We start from the raw sequence: 11,172 nt of genomic DNA on the forward strand, positions 1-11,172 counted from the left end.
ATAATAATAAAACAGATATGTACGTACGTTCACCCAAACGTAATGTGATTAACGGGAAACCAAATGTTCAGCTGCAAGCGGTAACATAATCATCTTGGCTTATTATAACCATAAATTACTATTGAAATATCAAGAATACAGCGGACAGGAAGCAAAATGATATACGTCAAACAATATGAGAATTTTCTTTACAAAATCCCTATTTTCGAGGTCAACGGAATTGAGGTACATACAATTCAAGGATTAGCCTTATTTATCAACCTTATTCCATCCGTCATATTTCATCCGAAGTTATCAAAAGCAATTATTTCAACAGCAGGCACGAGAAACATGACTTAAGGTGTTTACGAGCAATTATAAATCAACGTAAGTATAGCGGCGCCTCAGTTGATGCAGTCGTTTCACTTAACACCATTTTGAACCTACTAAAACTATTATATGAACCGGGCTGTTTTCTCTCAGCGCTCATCGAGTGGACGTGAAACACAGATCTAGGCTTCAATTGACCCAGCATGGGACCACCAGTCCTATATTTAGTTGCACATGCCTGAAACATAATATTATAGATGTACGCATCCCCGGGGCCAATTCCCATCAAAACATACCAGAGTAAGATGGGTAAGCTAGAGAATTGTCCATTGACGTCATAATGAGGCTCTTGTGTGACTGTAATAGTATGCTGTGTTGGGTACTAAACCCGTCCCCGTCCGTAATACATGTACGTTACGATTATACATTTGTTGAATTCCCCCTTCAGCATTATTCTTTACGTCCTACACCAATCGTGTTGTTTTTGTTTTATGTACATCCTTCTGCACGTGTTCTTTGCCCTCGTAAAATTATGGTTGTACATGTATGTTTCATCACCCAAGGTATCGCCTTACTAATATATCCCTTAGTACCTATGCCCTTCCGTAACTATATTTCGAAGTTCTGAACGGAAAGCTAGGGTATTTGGTAGCGGATATTGTGTATCCATTGTTAGGATTTGGCGGAAAATATACACCGATCGTGTATAAACTGTAATTATGTACAAATTGCGCACGAAATATACGCGTGCATGGCAGAGGACAGTTAGATGTTTAACCGAAATCATACCAAGAAGGAATGCAAATTTAAAGATGAAGGTTCATGTTTAAGCATATTTTGATTAAAACTCACTTGTATGTGATTTTTTGATGAGAACACATCTATTTATATATTTTAATGTTTTTTTTATTCATAAGTTGTATTTTTTGGTCAATAATTAATGAATTGTGATGAGCATGTCTTGACATGTCTTGAATGTAATCTTTCATCACTTAGCGCATTTAAAAAAATTGTGGTTAGCAATGTATATTTTATGTTTAACAGATTTGTATTAAATGACGCACTAGCTTAAAATGTCTGGGATCCAGATAAAAAAAACACATCTGTAAAATTCCATATTCCACGCCAACGCAGATTTTGATTATGTGGCTTATCGAATATACGTATAGGACAAAGGGCTTGAAACACAGTACAAAGCCAGCGCGGCAACCTTGCCAATGATTATAGCGACAGCTGATGCACTTTGAACACGAGAACAAAACAAAATTGATAGGATACTCATATTTCCATGTATACCTGAGTGATTAGACTGAATCGGATATTTGATAGCGATCTCAATGACTCGAATACTCCAGATAATGAAGTAACTATTGAATAATTTATTAAAATTATCGATTAACGGTGATTAGTTGGCGAATGTCTACAATTCACTAGTCAAACAGTACGCAATATCCTTATTAGAAACGTGCTCAAATCTGTGTAAATTTCACTCAATTTTCACTTAGATTTGACTGCAATGAACCTCTAACCTTCGGTATAGGGGCGTACACCAAACTAACCATGTCCGAAATTATGTGCGGGCTGAATAACTACTCACCTTACAAAAAATATTAATTCCATAATATTTAATCCCTCCATGTAGATGACTGAAATTCGGAATTAATTTTCACTTTTTAACGTTGTTCCATTTAGATCCGGATCAATATAATGTTTAATATTTTATAACAGACAGGATACTCACATTTCCGTGACGTCGAATACTACACGCTGACAACGTTTATTAGTGAATTAGTATCCCGCAATTTATACACATCACGAATCATTAATAAAGCATCCAAACAATGTCTACTATATATCCACAATTCATAATGGGATATGGTATGTACTATTTCATTTCCTGCTACTCCGATTCGCGTGCCGGAAACAGCTAGTAAACAATATGTGAATCCCGGAATACAAATCAGGACATTTAATACTTGGGCCAATGACGCGACGAAAATATATTGTTACGTACTTCTACAATCATTTACCGATTATAAAAAATACAACGTGCAATAACACATATGCTAAAATATAATTGACATTGTATGTATGTAAGCGTAAACTAAAATACAACATGTAACATAATTTAACAATACATTTGTACTGTGCATCACTACTTATTCTAATGTGCCGATGACACAAGTAGCACAAGTATACTCATCGAGTTCGATTGCCTCGTACCGTGCTATTACGATGGCTCTGTAATACAGACTGGGCTTGTTAGTTCGGGTCTAGGTGAAATCATATTTTATCCACACATGTATTGAATATTTTGTTTTGCAATATGATACATCTATATAATGTTCTTGCTCGCAGTTATTTGCGTATTGATGCTTGTTTTCTTTTAAATACTCTTGTAAGTGAAGACTTCATGATATGGCAAGCCCAACTATTCATGACTTAGTCTACGTGAGTTGGTATTATATGTTTAAAGAAAAAAATGTGTATTCTGAGTGTAAAATGTCTATGGCAAATGAACGACAGTAAAATAAATACGCATTATTTTTAAATTAACCCGTGTATATACATAACGGGAAATATGCATATGTACGCGTATGAAAATGAAACATGATTTTACTCAAATGCAGTAGTAATAAACATTGGTGAGGATAACGCACACTGTATACGCGAACTCATGTCTCCGCTATGTCTGTATACTGTAACTTTATTATAAGATAATGCTCACAAAATTGATGTTACGTAAAGCAGTCGCCATAGATTTTTACGACTGTGCAACACATGGATGTAGTAAAGATTTGAAACACGGAGGAGTAGAAAAGATAGATTTTCTACATTTTTATTATGACATATTATAATATTTATATCATGATAGATAATCTATTTTTGGTTTCCATCTCTCACTCTCTTTCTTCCCTTTTCTCTTTTTTCTCTCTTTTTATGACCTTTCACAATGGACTCGTATCTAAGAAACTGTACAATATTCTCCTCAGAGAGTAGATTCCTGTAATGCAATAACAAACATTAAACACGGGATTCAAACTCGTGGTTACGGCAAAGCGCCTCGCGCCTGCAGGCAAACATGTTCCTTTTCCATAACAACAGTCCCATTGGGAGTGAAATGAGAACGGCTCACCAGAAACTGAAGTAGAACCTGAATTTCAGACATTTACAATCAACGTATAGTTTTTAACTGCAAACAGGTAATGTAATCGTGACCCAATATGCTCCTTACACTGTTAATATGGTCGTCAGGGACACTTCTAGTCACAAGTTAAATCACTGTACGTGTTGAATCAGGCCAATTACGGGCGGTACGAACACACATCTTAACACTGAAGACGGGATTCGTGCTCATCTTCATGTCACACTCTAATATCCACGTGTTATTACGAGTATATCATATTTAACAATTATATCGTAAAACGGATATTGTTTGTTATGGAATTTCTTCTTCACGTATATAAACGTCCGGTTATGGTGGTATAAAAATACATTGTTTTACGATTACATGATCATCTTGTTGAAAAATAATAACATAGGTCATGTAAATAACATTTTACTGTCATGGAATCGTACTATGTAAAATGTGAAATGATCACACATGGTGCACAATACACTGGGTATGTTAATGTTTTATCATAAAAACACAGATGCACTCAACTGGAATGTTATTCCATAAGGGCGTTCACACATCAATAAAGGACACTGAATAATGATTTATTATTATTATATAGGCAAATTTAACTGTGAAGTCAATACGAATATAAATTGTAACTATCGGAAATTCCCATCTCGGCACTTTTAAAATAATGATAAATATGTATGCCCCTAACAAGTAATGTGGTTTCTGCAAGATAATCTGGCATCAGGATTTTAGGAGATATTTTAGAGCATGCAATAATACTGGGATAAATATAATGTTTTCCCGAAACTCCACGCAACGTTCACGGGACACGGCCATTGGGTATACTTAATATCATCAATTTTATTTGCCCTAATAAGAATTTTGAAACCTTTATCATTAATCAAAACGAAGCGCCACCACAGAGTTCATTTGATGACGGTACTTGTAAAAATTAAAAAAAACAAAAAACAAAAAAAAACTGCTGGTGAATGGTTCTAAAAGCAAATGAAAGGACATGCGCTATTTGAAGCGCACGCAAAATGCAACTTACATATGTTTAATTTAGTTATAACAAGCTGCGAACTGGATAAGAATACATTAGATAATTATCAAACCTTTACGTTTTGTCATATATAGTTTATTCATATTCAAATGTTCAAATATACTGATTCTAATATATTTGCTAAAATTGTAATTATATTGTTCTTGCAATCATCTCTGAACTTATACCTGTCATAATGTAATCATTATATTTGCATAATAGAAGTGCTCTATACTTTAAAACAATGACTTATTGTTCGATCCCAAAATAAATATTCAAATTCCCAATGGTTGAATGTAAAATCATGACAAATACCTCTCAAAATCTTTTCGAATGAAAATTCGGGAGATTATCATGATACTTTTTATTGGCGCTCAATGTAAACAAGTTTATGGAATTTGAAAATAAAATACAATAAAGGCAGTGTGTATTTGTTTTGTTTGTAGCTTCTCATACTAATTTTGGGGGATTTATCTGTACCCAGTTTACCGTTTTTATAAATGTGGATGAATGAATGTATGTACAATAGAGGGTAGTTAATTGCCATACAGATAGTGGGAAAAGAAATATTCCCATATTGAATCACAATTAACGCAAAACGAATACAATTCACAATTTCTCGCTTTAGATGTACTAGACACATCTACGTTGCAGGTAACACTTGTATTCGTTCTATAAGTCACATGCATATACAAAAACACACGTACAAAATGTATGAATAGGAGGTTATTACGAGGAAGCCATGTTTGTTTTTTATTATTAGAGGACGTTTATGCGCGTAATCATTTCATATTTGGAATTCACATTTCCTTATATGGTAGGATGAAAATACCGCGAAAATACGGCACGCTGTAACTTATGGCGGTACGGTGAAAGATGTGTAATAATATGTGGTATCTTTCTTAAACCCACTTTCATAAACTATATATTTAAATTGTAATTTCCGCAAACATCAAATAAAAAATTGAAAATATTTCATACAGTGTATTTTTATTTATTTTTTTAGTTAAACAATATTTTTATTTCAATAATATAGGCATACAACATAAAATCTTACATTACATAGTGGTAAAAGGAAGGAAAATTAAAATTAAGAGAAAGAAAATAAGGAGAAAAGAGGAAAAACATAATGTGGTATACATCTACATTTACCCATTATCTAGCCAATTAGTTAATGGTTCCCATTTCTGATAATTGATAAGCTCTTTGTTTTTGTTTATTTCGATTTGTAGTTCAATATTTCTATTTTCCCTGATCCAACTTTTATATGCGTATTTTGTTGGATGAACCTTTTGAACCCTACAGGTATATACATATTTTTTTTAAATAATAAAATAAAATGATTTAATAATATATTTTCCGGTTCACATATACCTATAATAATATTTTTGACACTACAAACAAAATTGGCAATAAGTGTGCAATCACTTTACACACAGTCTCCACAGTCTCTTTACAACAATATACAGTTAACAATAGGTGTTCTAATGTTTCTTCTTCTTTTTCACAAAAAGAACAGTGGGGGAATTGATTATTTTCCATTGATACAGTTTTACATTAGTTGTTAAAACTCTGTGTAGAATTTTGTATTGGAATGCTCTAAGATCTGTGGAGATTGTTGTCTTGAAAGGTAGTTTGAAAATTACATTTTGTTGTTGCATCTCATACAAATGTTGGAAGTCTATGGCAATATTTGGCTCTTCAATAATGTTTTCACACAAAGATTTATACACCTTTTTGCTCGTCAGTGTATTAATTGCAACATACTTAGAATTCAATTTGACTTTGTTTTGAAAATCACACCACTCATGGGTATTAGCATGAATGTTCTCTCTCCAGTGATCTGGTATTGCAGAGATTAGGCCTTGTATAGTATGGTATTCTGTCAAAATGATACCTTTTCCCTTCCAATATTGCCAGTCATGAAAGTTTCCATAGAAATTGATTAGGTCTATTATTCTTCTTATTTTTGTTTGCCAAACTTTTCAGATAGATTGTACAATAGCCACATTTTAAAAATCTATTGTTCCATAATATTTGTTTATCAATTTCAGATGTTGTTTTTGGAGTGTATGATGTCAGCGATGACCATTCCCGGATAATATCATAATAAAAGGGTGGTATTTGATTTTCAAATTCTGATTCATCATAGTTGCAAAAAACAAACAAACACAAGGTCCCCAAACTTTTTCAATAGTCCCTTCGATATATTCTTCCACCCGGCTTGGATATCAGAAACAAACCGTTTCACCCACATAATCTGTTGTGCTTTAAAAAAGGAGTCCACCTCAATCATATTTAATCCACCCCTTTCAATATCTAAAATAAGTATGTTTTTTTATTTTATCCTTTCCATTCCAAATAAAATTGTAAATAATACTATTGATTTTTTTTATAATTGATTTTGGCACTGGAATTAATGCTGAATATATGAATTGGGAGAGTTTTCTTTTAGACCATAATGAGCATACTGACTTCAGACTGTTGATTTTCTTTGATTTTTTTTCCATTGGACATGTCAGATGGTTGGGTAAAAAAAGCATCAAAGGAGTTACCAAAATTAAATACCTCCAATGTTTTTATCAGAAATTTGTGATCATCCGAATCAAAAGCTTTTTTGAAGTCCAGTGATATTAACACCCCATGCGTATTTTGATGTCTAGTTAGCCACATTACATCAAAACATGTGTGAATTACATTGCATCTGTCCTTCACAAACGCACATTGGTCTGGGTGAATGATAGTTGGCAGGATGGCATAAATTTGCAATTGCTTTAGAGGCTATCTTGACATCGGTATTATTAATGAGGGAGATTGGTCTATAGTTTTCAAGGAATGTTTTATCTTTGCCTTTTTTAGCAATCAGGATTATGACCCCTTGTCTTTGCGACTCTTTTAACTGTATTTTTCTATGAGAGTAATTTAAGCTATTCAGTAAATGTTAACTAATAATGTTCCAAAATGTAGCTGACAAGCCATCATTACCCGGTGTTTTATCTTTTGGTAATAAGGTTAAGGCTCTATAACATTCATTCAAAGTTAGTGCTCCCTCACAAGACCGCTTTGCTTCCTCACCTAGGCAAGGGATGTTAGTACTATATAAAAATTGTTGAGCGCCCAGTTCTGATTCTATCAAATGATCTTTCGCATACAGATTTGAATAGAACTCTGTAATATAGGTCATGATGTGATCAGTATTTGTTTCCTCAGTATTGTTAATTTGTAAGCGTTTCACAGTTGTTTTAGTTTTGTTTGATCTCTCCAAATGCAGAAACAAATTATTACTTTTTTCTCCGAGCTCGTAATGATTACATCTAGATCGTATAATGAAACCCTGTACTTTATCATTCCAGATTTTTTCTATTTTCAATTTTGTCTCATAATATTGTGCTGTTTATAATTTCATTATCAAGATTATTTTCCAAGTCCTCAATTAACGATTCCAGTTCATGAAGTTTTTTTGTTTTTTTTTTGAGCTTTTGATTTTGAATAGATCATTGTAAAACGTCTTATTTTATACTTTAGATACTCGCAGGAAATTGGGTCTTTGCCTGAAAGCTCAGTCTCCCACTCCATGATTTGATTTGATAGCTTTAGGACATACATTCTATCTTTACACAAAGAATTATTAAATTTCCAGTAGGACCGACCATGTCTGCCCAATGATTCACTTTGAATACAGAGAGTAATAGCGGAGTGATCTGAACAGACGGATGGTTTAATTTCTACTGACTTCACAAGATCTTGTAGGGTATCAGAAATGAACCAATAATCAAGACGACATTGTATAACAGGAGATTTTTGTCTCCATGTGAAGCGTTTGCTGCTTGGATTTTTTATTCGCCAAATGTCCACTAGATCAAAATCGAACAGTTTATCATTCACATTATCTATTAATCGTTTTTTGTATTTTAGATTCCCTCCTTGTTTATCCAGTGTAGGGTTAAGGCATACATCAAAATCTTCTCCCAAAATTAATTGCTTACCCTCACCTAACAGGTTATTAAAACTAGAGCACCACAAATCATAAAACATGAGTTGTTCACTGGAGATACTAGGTGCGTAGATGCTTCCCAATACCATTCGTAAATTTTGGATGGTGACATCCAGATACACAAATCTTCCTTCATCATCATTGATGTTATCATGAATTGTAATATTGGTTAATCGTCTAAATAAAATACAAACACCTCTGCTGTGATTAATACCAAGTGAGTAAAATATTTTGCCATTCCATTGTTTTGTCCACTGCTCTTCAACTTCTTGAGAACTATAAGTCTCTTTCAGCATAATAATGTCGCATTTTTTGCGTTTCAACCATGTAAATAACTTTGTTCTCTTTATATTGTTTCTAATACCCTCACATTGAGTGAGAGTAATTTAATTGAGAGATCATTCATGGCAAACTATAGTCAATTCCTTAATTGGTTTAAAGTATACCAGATCATAAATAAAAAAAAAAAACAATAAAAAACGAGAGATCGAAAAAAACAGAAAAAGCAGGTGATAAAAACTACGAGAAATGAATAACAAAAAGGGAGGACCAAACCAGACAACAGAAAAGTACAAATGTTGCATGTACCAACAGAAAATGCATATGGCTAACAACATACCAGTATTGCACAAACAAGCAAAACAAAATTCTAGACGCTTCTCAGGCATCCAAGCAGATGAAAGTTTGGAGGAGCATGCTCGTGTCCCCACCCGAGAGGTACAATAGAGATTATGTATTTATATAGCCCAATTATTCCCATTATTATATCATAGCAAACTCAAATGGTTTCTGCCCTTTAAGATAATATCCAATAGGCAATTTCCATGACAGCAGAAATACCAAACAGAGGTGAAGAGAAAACTATACATATACATATACTAACTTATGACTAAGCTATATCCGGTCTGTAAATATCATCGATACAGTATAACTTAAGCTTTTCCAGTAGTCATGATCTTTAGCAGACACTCTTACTTTCATTGGCAGCAGAAACAACTCTATTCGAATCAAGTATTGACTACATCAGTGTTGGCCGTATATTTTTTACCTTCAATAAATAATTCACCGTTAATAAATCTTGTACGTTTTCCTTCTTTAAATGCTGCTTCCATCGCAGGCCGTAAACATTGTTTAATCGTGTATTGTGTCATGCACAGGTCTGCCTTAATGAAAATGCCTGTACCTTCTTAAACTGAGCGCCATTTATTCATTAGGGTTTTCTTTTGGTAGCGGAGTGGTAGTTTGACAATAATATGTCTTTGATTTGAGTGCTTTTCCATTCAAGTGTCCGTCTTTTTCCGAAGCGCGATGAGCATCTTCCACGAGTAGGTCCGCCATTTTGAACTTGTCCGCCGCTAACTGTTTTACAATGGCCACGCAGTTTTCATTTTTTTTCCTTCTGTATTTCACAATTCGCAGATTGCAACTACGCGAATAACGTTCAAGGTTCAATGCCGCATTCCACGCAGATAAAACTTCTCTTCTCGATACTTCTTGATTGTGGCGTAATTCAGTTACATGGGATTCAGTCTCCTTCTGCCTTTAATTTAGGTCTTCTAGCTCGTCACTGTGGTACTGAATCGATTTTTCAAAATTCGCGGTTTTTGCTTCGATTGATTTTATCCGATTATATAGCTTTCGTTGCTCACTAATTACAGTAGATAACTTCTCCGATATGTCCCCGACATCTTTCTCTAGATTTCGAAGACATTCAGTTAAAATGTGTTTTACGGCTGTCAAAGTAACAGCCTCGGTTGTCTCTTTTTCCTTGCTACATCGGTTTTGGCGCCGCCATTTTGGAAATACTTCGATGTATTTTAGCTTTCAGTTGTCTGATTTGCAACTTGACTTCTTGTTCCACTCGCCATATTACGCAGTTCAAAACACTTCTTTTTGCATAAGAAGAATTTTATAAGGAAGTATTACTACTCAGTACAAACTTTATGAAAGACAGTTTTACGAGTTCTCTCGACGTGGAGACATCGCCGCTGCGCTAGTACACAGGCGTGTTGCACGCCGGGTGTAATTCTGAATTTTGTAATTTTTGCCACCAAATTGAAACATATGAGATTTATTTATGATACGCATAAAATATGCTAATTTCTGCACATATCCCGATATATTTCTCAAACTGAGATCCTATGACGAATGCCCTATTTTTTTTTCCTAAAGCTTGGCATGCATAATAACGTGAATAACCAAAGATTATCCAAATAACTTGTTGACATACTTGTTTATGACCACCATAGAATATAGTTGATGATATAGGGGAGTCATTTCATTCGATATAAATGAAAATCTGGTAACATGCGGGGGATAGACGATCAATTGTATGTCATATCGAATGACGATAATGCTGTAACAGAGCAAATATTGTGATGACTTATATAATATTACGTACAGAAAACGACGTAGTCAGAATCAAAGCTTCCTTATTTGCTAGGGTCATGAGGGCGAAATGCTCATTTTTCCTTCCAGGCAAAGTCGTGAGAACAAAATACACAAGCCAGCCTGCTGGCAATGAGTCATTTTTTAATTGACTGTTTTTCTAATACATTCATATGTGTGAAAATGTGTTGTGAAACCGATATTGTGTGCTTGTTTTGCTGTAGGGCCTTGCCTCATCATCTCGCGATGCCAGTAATAGTTGTATTTTGCCGTTTGATTTATCTTGTAAAGTCAATACGTGCGGAATTCTGC

Source organism: Saccoglossus kowalevskii, chromosome 3 (genome assembly GCF_978046115.1).
Source record: "Saccoglossus kowalevskii chromosome 3, keSacKowa6.1, whole genome shotgun sequence".
In the NCBI taxonomy this organism is placed as follows: Eukaryota; Metazoa; Hemichordata; class Enteropneusta; family Harrimaniidae; genus Saccoglossus; species Saccoglossus kowalevskii.